This window comes from Ascaphus truei, chromosome 3, assembly GCF_040206685.1.
Source record: "Ascaphus truei isolate aAscTru1 chromosome 3, aAscTru1.hap1, whole genome shotgun sequence".
NCBI lineage: Eukaryota > Metazoa > Chordata > Amphibia > Anura > Ascaphidae > Ascaphus > Ascaphus truei.
Genome location: NC_134485.1, coordinates 364427582 through 364440999, shown reverse-complemented (window position 1 = coordinate 364440999; position 13418 = coordinate 364427582). Strand labels below are relative to the sequence as shown.

The following is a 13418-nucleotide window of genomic DNA, read 5'->3' as shown; positions in this document are numbered from 1 at the left end:
TTGAAAATATGATTTTCGCCCTAAAAATGCCTAGATTGGCATTGGGTGCATCAGATGGGCTAATTGTAACTCTATTACCAAAATTAGAAAAAGGGATTTTTCCCTAGTTAGAAGCCCACTAATAGATGCACTCCAGGGCTATTAAAACATAACATTTATTATATCAATTTAAAAAAATCTACACATATATAATGATCATGAATCGTGAAAAATAAATTGTGAAGTGAGTTAAAATGAGTAGGAGTACAGTAGGTCTGGTACTGGTGAGGCTGACTATCAGGTGTATAGCCATAGTGTCGAATATTATAATCTTAGACAACCACTAGAATATAATTGAAAATTAATCCACCTATAGAATCTAACTATATGTAGAGCAACTGATACTAATTAGTGTGGCTACTTGGTATATGTTAATAGTAATGTGCTCATTGTGTGATGAGGTGTTAACACTAACACAGCATACCTAGTGACCAACCAAAGATTGCAAAATATAAAGCAAGCCGCAAGATTATGATAGCTAATGCTAACGTGGTAATCAGATGGTGGGGGCTAAGATAGATATAAACTCCATGCTAACCATGGCACAGCTCCAACCTCACTGCATAATTTTACTCCTAGCAGCTAAATGATGATAGTTTACAGTGATGCGGGTCAGCTTAGCACAATCATTGGTTGTATGTGGATTGAACCTGTGTAGGGCAACATCAGCACACCAAAACCAGTGGTATAGGAATGGCAGAATAATAAATATAATGCACATAATATACAAGATGAAATTTGAAACCAATAACAGTGCCTTATCAGCAAAGAACATAGACTTATTGGCAGTCACCTCTTCTCTGAGATGCATTAATTGTATACATACCAGAGATGAGAGTACACACAAGCTGTCATAAATTGCTAATGTAGCAAGGAAAAGTATGCTACTACTGTGGTCACAACAAATGAATTGTGCACAGCTATGTACTAGGTTATTTGCACGGATAATAGACAAGTATGTCCTAAGGCAGGGGGGCGCAAACTTTTTTCCCTGCGCCCCTCTGCCGGCTGTCCCCTCACTCCCGCGCCCCCCTCCCAACCCCAACTTACCCGCGCTCCGGCGTAATGACGTCATGTTGCCATAGCAACGTGACGTCACATGACCTCGCAGCGTCATTTTGACGCCGCGTTGCCATGGCGACACGGAGGAAGCCGCCGGAGCCACGGTAAGTTAGGTTTACAGAGGCCCTGCAGCTCCCCCGGCACTTAATTCAAGTGCCTTCGGGAAGCGCGCGGGGCCTCTGTAAACCCCGCGCCCCCCGTCGGCAGTGTCGCGCCCCCCCTGGGGGTCGCGCCCCACAGTTTGCGCACCGCTGTCCTAAGGCATATTGTGTGTCTGGATATACAAGTTGTAAATAACTTAAAACATAATAGTGTAGATAGTATCCAGCACCCCTGCATGAATATAACCCATTCTATCAGCAAACATGACGTTGTATGACCCAGCGGTCAAATGCAGACTGAAATCTCATATATGCACACGGCGGTGCCTGAAAGGGGAAAGATCCCTCAGTGAACCGATACAAACACAATCACAGTGTAGCCACCGCACGGAAGATACAGTTGCCAGCGACACACAGTTACCAGACCCTCCTCAGTGCTGACCCGCATCACAGTAAACTATCATCATTTAGCTGCTAGGAGTAAAATTATGCAGAGGTTGGAGCTGTGCCATGGTTAGCATGGCGTTTATATCTATCTTAGCCCCCACCATCTGATTACCACGTTAGCATTAGCTATCATAATCTTGCGGCTTGCTTTATATTTTGCAATCTTTGGTTGGTCACTAGGTATGCTGTGTTAGTGTTAACACCTCATCACACAATGAGCACATTACTATTAACATATACCAAGTAGCCTATACCAAGTAGCCACACTAATTAGGATCAGTTGCTCTACATATAGTTAGGTTCTATAGGTGGATTAATTGGCAATTATATTCTAGTGGTTGTCTAAGATTATAATATTCGACACTATGGCTATACACCTGATAGTCAGCCTCACCAGTACCAGACCTACTGTACTCCTACTCATTTTAACTCACTTCACAATTTATTTTTCACGATTCATGATTATATATGTGTAGATTTGTTTTAATTGATATAATAAATGTTATGTTTTAATAGCCCTGGAGTGCATCTATTAGTGGGCTTCTAACTAGGGAGGGGGGTGGTAACACATCCCTTTTTCTACATTTATTTTTTGTAGCATAAAAAGAACGTAAAATGCTTTTTTCATGACAATCTGTTTGATTCATTAATATTACGGATCTAAAAGTAATCATGTCGGAACCTAGAAAATTATCAGTTACATTCTTGAAGGAGAGACCAATTTAGATTTCAGAACTTAGTAACATCGTACACTGGAAGAGCATATGGAGTTAAGTGCCTTTTTGCAAGACCAGCAATGATCATGTTGAAGACCGGCATTACATCGTTTTCTTATGGTCCTTTTAGATGTATACATAAAAATAAATAAATGACTGTCAGTGTGGTACACTTCAAAGATTGAAAACAGTAATACTACATATCCACATTTTTAAAATCTGTAAATCATGTGACAATGTAGAATTCTACATTCTTACCTAAACTGGCAATCGTTTGATGCTCCAATTATAAAACTGTAAAAATCCGATTGTGTGCCTAAAAAAATGGCTGCCTTTCAGTTTCAATCAATCCTTCAGTCAGTGTAACAGCAGCTATAATGTATCCTGATATAACAATAGTCAATGTTACCTTCGTAATAATTTACAGCTTAAGATGCTGGGAACATTGGCAACAAATTATCACAAACAGGAAAGTGTTACAAAGATCTTGCACTGCTGGGGAGGTGTCTAAAAGCTGCTATAGAAATCAAAGGATGCTCAGTACTTTAAAAACGCATTAAAAAATGGCATTGAGCTGAATTTAAAATATAAATATATTATATAATAATAATTATTATTATTATTATTATTATTATTATTATTATTATTATAATACAGAACGGAATTATAAAAAAAAAAAAGGATCATGTTTTGTTGCTTTAAGGTGGAGTGTCGCGTTTCCTGATCAAAATCTTGTTCAACATATTCCCTGCAACGTTTTCTATCAATCTAGAAATGTAGATCTTTGATTTTTTTTATTAAGAGACCTATTGAATAGAACATATGATGGCACAGTATATTTTTGTTAAAAATGCTAGAAATTCTGACTACAGGGCCATGTAATATGTACTTTAGCAATCAATCACATGGTCCTCACCAACACCCTAACATCTGGAATGGAAGTCCATCTTTTTTTTTAATAATTATTAATGATAATTCTCTATTCAAGGTTGGCTAGCCTTATCTTGCCTATGTAGGGATATATAGTGGCCATTATATACATAAGCCTAACACCAGCTTGGGGTAGGTGATCAAAATTGGCAATAGTTTTTGGAGTTTGGAAAATAGCATGTAATTCCTCATTTGCATATTGCAGCTCTGAAAAGCCCCTCCTGGCTGCATTAATACTACTGATGTGGCTTTAGTGAATTGGAAAATAAAATAGGCATTAAATACAGATCACACCATTATTTTAAATGATCAATCTTTAGTGAATCCTCCCTGTAGTGTGCACGTATGGCTAAAAGGATGTATGCGGCAATTAAAATACATCCTGCCGTTCAGTTTCTAAATTGCCAAAAATCAGGTGGTGCTCAAAGATTTTCCAATTAACGTCTGAAGTATATCAAATGGAAATTATTCTAGGACATTGAAAACCAACAAGCCATTACTTGAAGCAGTACACATCTTTACAGTCAATTAAGCCATTAAATTACTTTCTATTCCTGAAATCTACTCATTAGACAGGCAAAAACACGGCAAATTAAGATTTAATTATATGAATTTTAGAGGGTAATTCTACTTCCACCGTAGCCCAGACCATGTCGGCCAAAAATCCCCATTTAAGTCAATGGCGATTTGTGGACAAAAACAGCCAAACAACTACTTAATTTGGGTATCCAATAAGGCCTTTATTCTGTAGTCTGCAAAAGCGCTGATCCGATACTACTGCACGGAAAGCATTAATAACTTCAATGAGGTAGTGCCAGATTGGCACTATCGCATCTTACAGAATAAGCCTCTTAAAGTGCTTCTCGCCTCTTGATAGCTACCAAAGATGTTTATTTTAAAAAAAAAAAAAAAAAAAAAAACACACACACACACAACACCCGTGTCATGTATCAATATTCTGTTTTCACTATTCCAATGCAACATGTTATTTTAGCTCATATATAAACAGCCATAATTGTATTCATGCACAAGCAACATTCACAAATGAATATAAAGCCAAAAGAGCACTACCTGATGGTACATAGTTATAGTTACATAGTTGTATAGTAGATGAGGTTGAAAAAAAAGGTCCATCGAGTTCTACCTATGCTAAATTTAGACAATAGATATTTTTTTCCTATATTTGTAGTTTCAGTATATTGATCCAGAGGAAGGCAAACAGAAAAACCCAAACCCCAAAAAAGGGTTGCAACAACTTGGTCAAATACACACAATGCCCTGGGATAATACTCAGCAATTAATTAATGCCGAGTGGTGCATAGCAAAGGAATCAGAAATAGAATACACAAAAAAAATAAAATAATAAGAGAATTGATTCACAACAGACTGGCACTCAATTTACCTTTAATATATGATTTAATACACAATTGATACAAATATATAAAAACTGCGGATAGAGAAAAATACAGCATAAAACACTCTTACAGGCAAATACCACCCCCCACCCCCCAGTGAAACATCATCCAATTTTGTCTCATAAGAAGGAATTTATTTTCCCCCTTGACTCCAGTAATGACAATCAGATTACTCCCTGGATCAACATCCTCCCTACGTTTACTTATTTCGTACATCCCTGTATACATTTCCTTTCTAAAAAGATGTCCGTCTTTTTTTTTTTTTAAGATATCTATTGTATTTGCCATCACAGTCTCCATGGGTAATGAATTTCACATTTTAACTGCCCTTACTGTAAAGAACCCTTTCCTTTGCTGCTGGTGAAATATCCTTTCCTCCAACCTCAAGGGATGACCCTGTCTTGTTTGTATTAGATGGTTGTAGAGTTTTTTTGAAAGCTCCTTGTATTGACTATTTCACTATTTCTGTATGCTGGAGTAGTGCACTATGTTTGCTTTCCAGCATGCAGGCAGTTATATTTGTCATTCCACAACACTGAATAACATGCTCTCTCTGAATGCAGGAGATGGGTTTAAAAGAAGTGTGTAGTTAAGCACATTAATAATTACTGCAGTGACATGTCCGCTTCCTACATTTAATTGTGAGCAGCACACATTAAATATGTATTGTTCCCATTGACTTGACTTCATAAATATCCAAATTCCAAGTATACTGTGAATTGGTCTAATGCTTAACTGTTCACTGTTCGAGGTGCCATAGACACACTTGAGTTATGCATTGTATACCCTATAGCATCTTCTCCCATCACTGTGTGCTGCACTCAATTTTATCTTCTGTATGCTTTTTTGGTGATCACTTGAGAAGCCCTACACAACGCACTTTTTTTTCCCCAACTTTACTTTTATTGGGTTTTTCATGCATACATTGTATCACCAACAATTATCTCAGTAAACATCTGAAACCCGTATCTTTTAACAACACCTAACATGTATATGACACCAACTGAGGGTAACATACAATCCACAAAAACGACTCACCAGACTAGACAAGACAATAGACAGATAGGGAGGAAGGTGTAGGTGGGGGGGGGGGGGAGAATAGTGGGCCGCCGCCATTGTGTCCACCGTTTCGAACTCTTGGCTTCTTCCCTACTCATCTGGATCCTGTCTGACTTCTAATCTAACTGTCCGTCTCTATGTGGTCGCGGATCCTGCGGGTTCAAAGGAGAACGCACCTGTATCTATCAATGTAGGATTGCGGGTATGCTTATTCCCGGGATGTCTGTCTGGACCAGCCAAGGCGTCCAGACTTTGAGGAAATTTGGGCCGGTGTCATTGACCAAACTCGTCAATTGTTCCATCCGGCAGACATGCCAAATTCTGTTTCTGATTTTGGGTATTACTGGTAAATCCGATTGTTTCCACAGTGCTGCTATCTCACACCTGGTAGCTGTTGCAAAGTGCGCGATTAATTTGTGCGACGCATTTGACAGACCCTGGATCCGCCTTCCCAATAGGAACAGCCACGGGTCCAGGGGGATCTTCAAACCGAGTATCCTCTGTATCCACTCTAATTTTTTCCCAAATCGGGACCACCTTCGTGCAAGACCACTGCATGTGTTGTAGATCCGCGATATCTCCGCACTGCTTTGGGCAGAGCAGGGAGTATCCTTTGACAAATTTAGATAATTTTACTGGGGTATAGTACCAACGCATTAGGACTTTATATGCGTTCTCCTTTAATGTGGTGCAGATTGAACTTTTTGCTGCTGCCTGCAGGATCCTGTCCCATTCCTCGTCCTCTAGTGTCTCCCCTAAATCTGTCTCCCACTGTCTGATGTTACACGAGTCTTGTAGTCGTCTGAGTCTCAGGGCAGATCACTTCCTTGTGCATTCTAGAGGTTAGTCCCTGCGTGTCCGTATCTCTAGAACACAGCTGCTCAAAATTTGTTCTTGCTGGTCTAATTGGGAATTTGTTATAAAAATTTCGGATCTGGAGGCATCTAAAAAATTCCTTGTTTGGGATATCCTTTGTTGATTTAATTTGCTCAAAGGTTTTTATATGTTTCCTCCCCTCCAAATCCTTTAAATCTTGTGATACCTGCCTGTGTCCAAATTAACAAATTACCGCTATTCAATCCTGGAGCGAAGTCTGTGTTGACGATTATCGGAGTCATTAGGGAGTGTTTGGAAGTGAGGTTACAACTGTTTTTAGTAGCCTCCCAGACCTTCAAGGAATTGGCCATGGCCAGAAGCGGAACCCCCATTTAGTTGGAGCTTCCCCTAGGGAGCCAAATCAGATTATGCAGCTCAACCGGTGCACCACAGCTTTTCTCTAGTGCCACCCACCGCCTCTTGTTCGGATCTGCGTGCCACTGGATAATTTGGCTTAATTGTGCCGTTTTATAATAAGCTAACAAGCAAGGTACCGCTAGTCCCCCTTTGGAAGTAGGCCTCTTTAAGATACCTTTTGCAATTTGTGGGCTTTTTTTTATTCCAAATGAATTTCATAATGTTAGACTGTAGGGAGAGGATGTCGGATTTCACTAAAGGTATTGGCAGGCTCTTGGAAAAGATGTAACATCTTTGGGAGGAGGTTCATTTTCACGCTATGCATCCTGCCAATCCATGATATGCCACCCCTCATCCATGTCCTGAGATCCTCCCCCATTGTCTTAATTAATTTTGGGTAATTTGCTTTGTACAATGTTTTGTACTCCCTGGTGAGGTATACCCCTGAATATTTGATAGTGGAGGCTTGCCATTTGAAATTAAAGTTTATTTCTATGAATTTTTCCAATTCTTTGGGTAAGTTTATTTTGAGAGCTTCCGATTTTGTCTGATTAATTTTAAAACCCGAGACTTGGTTGAACTTTCCTAGGATCGCAAAAACATTGGGAAGAGATGTGAGGGGCCTGGACAGTGTTAAAATCACATCATCGGCGTACAGAGCCACTTTATGTGTCTGCTCTCCAACCGCGATTCCTCCTATATCAGGGCTTCGTCTAATGTGCGCTGCTAAAAGCTCAATGCAGAGGGCAAACAGCAAGGGGACAAAGGGCAACCCTGTCTCATTCCGCTACGGATGCTAAATTGTTCCGAAGGGAAGCCCTGGTGTCGTACCCGTGCCGTCGGGCCCTCATACAAAGCTAGTATGGCATTTAGCAGGCGTCCCTCGAAACCAAATGCCTTCAATGTCTCTTTTAAATAGGGCCAGTCTATCCTATCGAACGCTTTTTCTGCGTCGAGACTTAATACCATGGACTGGATGTTTTTTTGTTTGGCCAGATCAATCAAATCTATAATCCTCCTGGTATTGTCTTGTTTAGTCGCTTTATGAAGTTGCGAGAGATCTCCTAGCTTCTTTTCCAAAGCTCTAATTTTGGCATCTCTCTCTCTCTTTTACGTTTAGCTGCCAAATTCATTAAAATCCCTCTGAGGGCAGCCTTATGGGCCTCCCACAGTGTGGAATGTGCTGACACACTCCCCTCATTCTCCTTGAAATATGCATCGATCTTATCTCCCACCTCCCTTTCTATATCTGGGATTTTTAGTAATATTTCATTTAGTTTCCAGTTCGCTCGAGGCCTTTCCAGCGGGATTAGTGTGCAACGCAGCTCGATAGATGCATGGTCAGACCATGAAATATCATGTATCTCCGTGCGAGAGACCCCTGGAACCATTCTATTTGACACAAGGAAGTAATCTATCCTACAGTATCTGTTATGTGGATGTGAAAAAAACGTGTACTCTTTCACCCCCGGATGTTGTTCTCTCCATATGTCTAAGAGTTGACAGTCTCTCATACCCTGGTTTATTATTAATACGTCCTGTCTGAGTTGTGTGAGATTTAGTACATCTGTCCAGGTCAGGATGCAATGTCCTATTCAGGTCACCTGCTACAATGACGGTGCCTTTCGCTACTTTATTGAGGTGATGAAAAAATCTTTTAAAGAAGCCCCCCGCTTGCTCACATGGAGCATATATTGCTGCCAGTGTGATTGGCTGATCTCTAATGGCGCCCATCACTATAATGTACCTCCCATCTTTGTCTCTAAACGTCCCGTCCGTTACTAGTGGGATTTTGTTGTGTACTAGAATAGCCACTCCCCTTATCTTGATCGTTGTTGAGGCAAGAAAGCTCAGTCTAAAATTTTTATCAAAAAATTTTGGGTAGCTATCCCTGGAAAAATGTGTCTCCTGCAGGAATAAAATCTCTGCGCCTTTACACCTATAATCTTTAAACGCCAGTTTCCTTTCACAACACACTTTTTTAATGTTATTTTATATATTTTTTAATTTTTATTTATTCATACTTTGAGTGCAGACTCTGCTTGCAATACCTCACTTTCACATGAAAAAAAAAACCCCTACAAATAGTTAAAATATTTTGTGAGCAATTGGTGTAATACCATTGTAATGATTATGGTAGAACAATCTTTACTAAAACAAAGCAAGTGTTAAGAATATAGAATAATACCTTTCATTGGACCAACAAATAGTTTAGTGTACTAGCTTCCGAACCTTGTAGAGTTCTCCAGCTGTAATATTGAACACGTGGAAGAGATAAGCAAGTTAGGGGGCAAACATCCAAACTCCTGGAACGCTCGTGGTTTGGATCACTACAAACTTCATCTTTGTCCTTTGAGTTGTGGTTTGAGGTAATACCTTGTTTTCATTCAGGCTCAGGAGGAAATGCAGTGTCTACCTTAAAAAGGCACACTCTTCCCTTTCTTGCTGTGGGTGGAATTGAAGCTCAGATGGATTCCCGTTTATGATGCACCCAAAAAAATAAGATAAGAACTCCTTGGGTACAGCTTCTTTATAAGGATTGTGTCACCAGAAAAAAAAAGAAGGATACATTATCGGAGAAAAGAGTAGAAAAACCTCGATCAAAAACATACTCACTTATTGTTATCTTTTGAGGAGGGCAATAATACCTTGAAAATAATCTGGTCACTTGATTCTCTTAATGAAACTCTACACAAATGATCAAGACAAAAGCTTTTTGTGCTCTCTATAAAAAACAGCAACTTGCATTCATATGAAAAGAGTTAGGTGAGGACTGTCTGACTACACTGTTCTCCAGGTGTGGCTGCTTCTCAGAAAGTGAACAAAATGAACACAGACCAGTAGACCAGGACTCTTAAACACCATTTATATTTTAGGGATCAGTCAATAGGCAAAACAAGGCAGTGAAATAAAATGGAGGTTTATTTGGAGACCTCAGAAATACAAAATACACACACTTACTGGGGTATGGGGAACACGATCTACCCTTTCCTAGGGGTAGGGTGCTCGCTTGCATGGGCTTACCCCGAAAAGAACCTTGTTCCGTACGTCCTGGATCCCGTTGAACCGATTCCGGCAGAAAATCCTGACCGCGAGTTTGATTGTTATAACTTGGTCGCAAAAGACGGGACTTAGTCTCTGCGAGGCATGCTTTTCAGGCTTTAAAACAAAGCCGGTCGCTCTGTTATTTGGAACAGAGCAAATTTGAAAAGCCCGCCGTAGCTTCATCATCTCCCGATTGGTTGAGCTACACTCTCTCCTGGTCAGCACCTTTCATACACTACGCTAGGCTATCCCTAGAATGGAGGGGGGAAGGAGCAGCCAATCACAGAAGGGGAACCCCTCTATGTCAGCCAATAGAAAGTGGGTCTCGACCCTCGGCTGATGACTAAGGAGTAGTCGTGCCACAGAAGCTCGAAAGCCAGGTGAGCGGAAAATATGATTTTAGCCAAGACGATCAGACTATATGGCTGCATCCTCTGGCTAACTCGTTGCCTTTTGCCAGGCCGGTACCACCAGGTCTGGCACTAACAGTAGAAGCACTGTAGTCCGGGCCTGGCCATTCACCTTTTCTCACTCACCAAGTGCTTTCACACCTCTGGACATCCTCACCCCTTTCAACTACGGACCCTATGTAGACTTGCTGGCGCCGTAGCTGGTCGCCCAGGCAAGCTCCATAGAGCCTTATAATAAATGTATAAACATTGAAACAGATTTTAATACATGGGGGAACTTGGGGAGACTCATGACTGTGCTGGATATAGGACTAGGATATCGGGGCTCGAAAAGCATGAGTCTGGGGGACACAGGGCAGTCCCGGTGTAATTCTACTCGCAAATCATGCCTGCACGTCGTGTAGAATTAAAGTACCGGTACTACCGGTAGCTCCGGTTCCCGAGCTCCAGCAAACAAAAGAATTGCATTCTTACCCAAATATCCCACCTAAAACTCACACACAGAAAGTTTCATGAGTCTGGGGTAAAGGGAACATGAAATAGGAAAAAACGGGGTCGTTTTCTTTTCCAACATGCATCACCCCTGGTCCCTGGCTTATGAAGGTACCAGTGACCCTACGGGTTCAGGGTTAACCAGAGGGCTTAACCGTTATTAGATAGCCTTTTAACTTTTAAAGCTTTACGCTCTTCTGCTCCTCCTTACATCTCAGCCCTAATTTCTCGCTATGCTCCATCCCGACTCTTGCGTTCTGCTCAAGGATGGCTTCTCTCTACCCCCATTGTATCTAAAGCCCTCTCCCGCCTTAAACCTTTTTCACCGACTGCCCCACACCTCTGGAATGCCCTTCCCCTCAGTAACTGACTAGCACCCTCTCTATCCACCTTTAAGACCCACCTTAAGACCCACTTGCTTAAAGAAGCATATGAGTAGCACCGTGGATAATACTAGACATGATACATAAAAGCTTGGCCCACTGCAGATGCACTTACCAGAATTCCCTCCTACTGTCTCTGTACGTTCTTCCTACCTACCAGTTAGATTGTAAGCTCTTCGGAGCAGGGACTCCTCTTCCGAAATTTAACTTTTATGGCTGAAGCTCTTATTCCCATGACCTGTTATGTGTATTATTTGTTATTTATATGATTGTCACGTGTATTACTACTGTGAAATGCTATGTACACTAATGGCGCTATATAAATAAAGACATACACACATACATACATACCCTGGATACCCCCTCCCGTCACACATTTTGGTGTATTGTGATTCACAATAATAGATGAGAGGATATATAGCTAAGACATTTGTTGCTAGCAGCTATATAATGCCTATGGTTATGTAATTATTTTTCAGACTTACTGGAGTCGGGTTTAGTATTAATTCCAAAATAAATATAAACTATTTAAACATTTATTTCTTAGTGTTTGTAAATATACAACATTGAATAAATATATAAGAGATTGGCGAGTTTAGGGGACAAAATCAAAAGATCCCCAAAGTCCCATGATCTGGATCCCTCCGAACCGCGTCTTGGCCCTTTCAGTCCTGGTCTGAAGCTCCTTTACCTAAATATCACTTTTATATCTGAAGCACTTCTTCCCATTGTGTTGTATGTATTTGTTATTTTTATGATTGTCACATGTATTGCTGCTGTGAAGCGCTATGTACATTAATGGCGCTATATAAATAAAAGATATACATACAAAATCTTGCTCTTGATCAGCCTCGTGCTATGCGCAGAAGATGGAGTTAGCTTGGAAAAGTAATCAGTAAATAAACTAGTATATAGGGGCTATTATAACTCTCATTGCCTTTAGCCAATCAATGACATTCGATAAAAAAAAAAAAAAATCCTACTTAAGAGGAACCCCTCTACTCTAATGCCTTTCAGATCTCCATGGGGTCATTTGTTTTTGTTAGTGTATGCTATATACAGTATCAGGTCTTTTTGGCCTGCAAGCCAAATGCGGCCTGTGAAGGGCCTTTATGTAGCCCTCGGATTCTCAGCTGCCCAAGCAACTAGTATGAAATTAGCAGGAGCAAAGGGTAATTTATCACACTAAACCTCACTTGTAAGTAAAGGTAATATAAATTTATATGGTATAGGTGTTATACATGCTTGCAAAATATTGAAATATGCTTTATGTTTTTTAAATGCAACTAAAATTATATTACAATAAACCTGTGGCCCTTTTACTCTTTCGTCTTCTGATCTGGCCCCTTTTAAGAACTGGTTGAATGAAGAGCACTGCTGTATGTGTTTAGTTACAGAAGATATAGGTGTTTCACATCTTGTCCTCAATTTGCTGGACAGCATTAGTTAAGCATCCTTCGTGCGTGCGTGTGCCCAACTGACTGTCTCCTTCTCCGATGACAGTCTCTCTGTCCTGTGTTTTGTGACCCTGTCCTGTTGTAGGGGTGCCTCAGCAACTAAATACCTTGGTTAGGGGTGCCCAGAGAGAAAAGGGTTGAAAACCACATGACGTAAGAAGCCCTATGCGTTTGTCACCACATGAATGATTTAATCAGGGAAGTGATCAATGTATGAATATACAGTACAAGAACAAATCCCTAGAAACGGATTGGCTAATAGGAAACCACCTGTAAACAAGGTAATAAAGATTAAATTCATTTAAACAACCCCAAGGTAATGTGCAACATATTAAATGTATGCATCTACAATAAATAATGGAAAAATATAAAACAAATATAAGTATATATAGAATGAAAATATAATAAATAAAAAAATATATATGTAAAAATGACAAATGAAAAGAAATCGAATTAAAATAATATATATGATGAATACATAGTATGTAATACAGGTATACATAACAGAAAAAAAACTATTGGATGACTAATAGCTGCTAAATGCACAGCATAGTAAATTAAATGTGTTATACTTGTACACTATGAAGCGTGCACTTCTCATTTGAGATTAATATAGATAGATATCTACA

The 13418-nt window shown here is 40.1% G+C and overlaps 1 protein-coding gene across 4 annotated transcripts in view; it reads right to left on the bottom strand.

Moving 5' to 3' along the window:
- The window catches only part of LOC142490183 (putative tRNA methyltransferase 9B), a 42980-nt gene that overhangs the window by 29010 nt on the left and 552 nt on the right, over positions 1-13418 (bottom strand). The window contains exon 2 of one of the 4 annotated variants that reach the window (XM_075592127.1): positions 9191-9530. The exons of the other annotated variants lie outside the window; for them this stretch is intronic. The gene's annotated coding sequence lies outside the window, so the exon portion shown is untranslated. The remainder of the gene's footprint in view (positions 1-9190; positions 9531-13418) is intronic. 4 annotated transcript variants of the gene reach the window in all.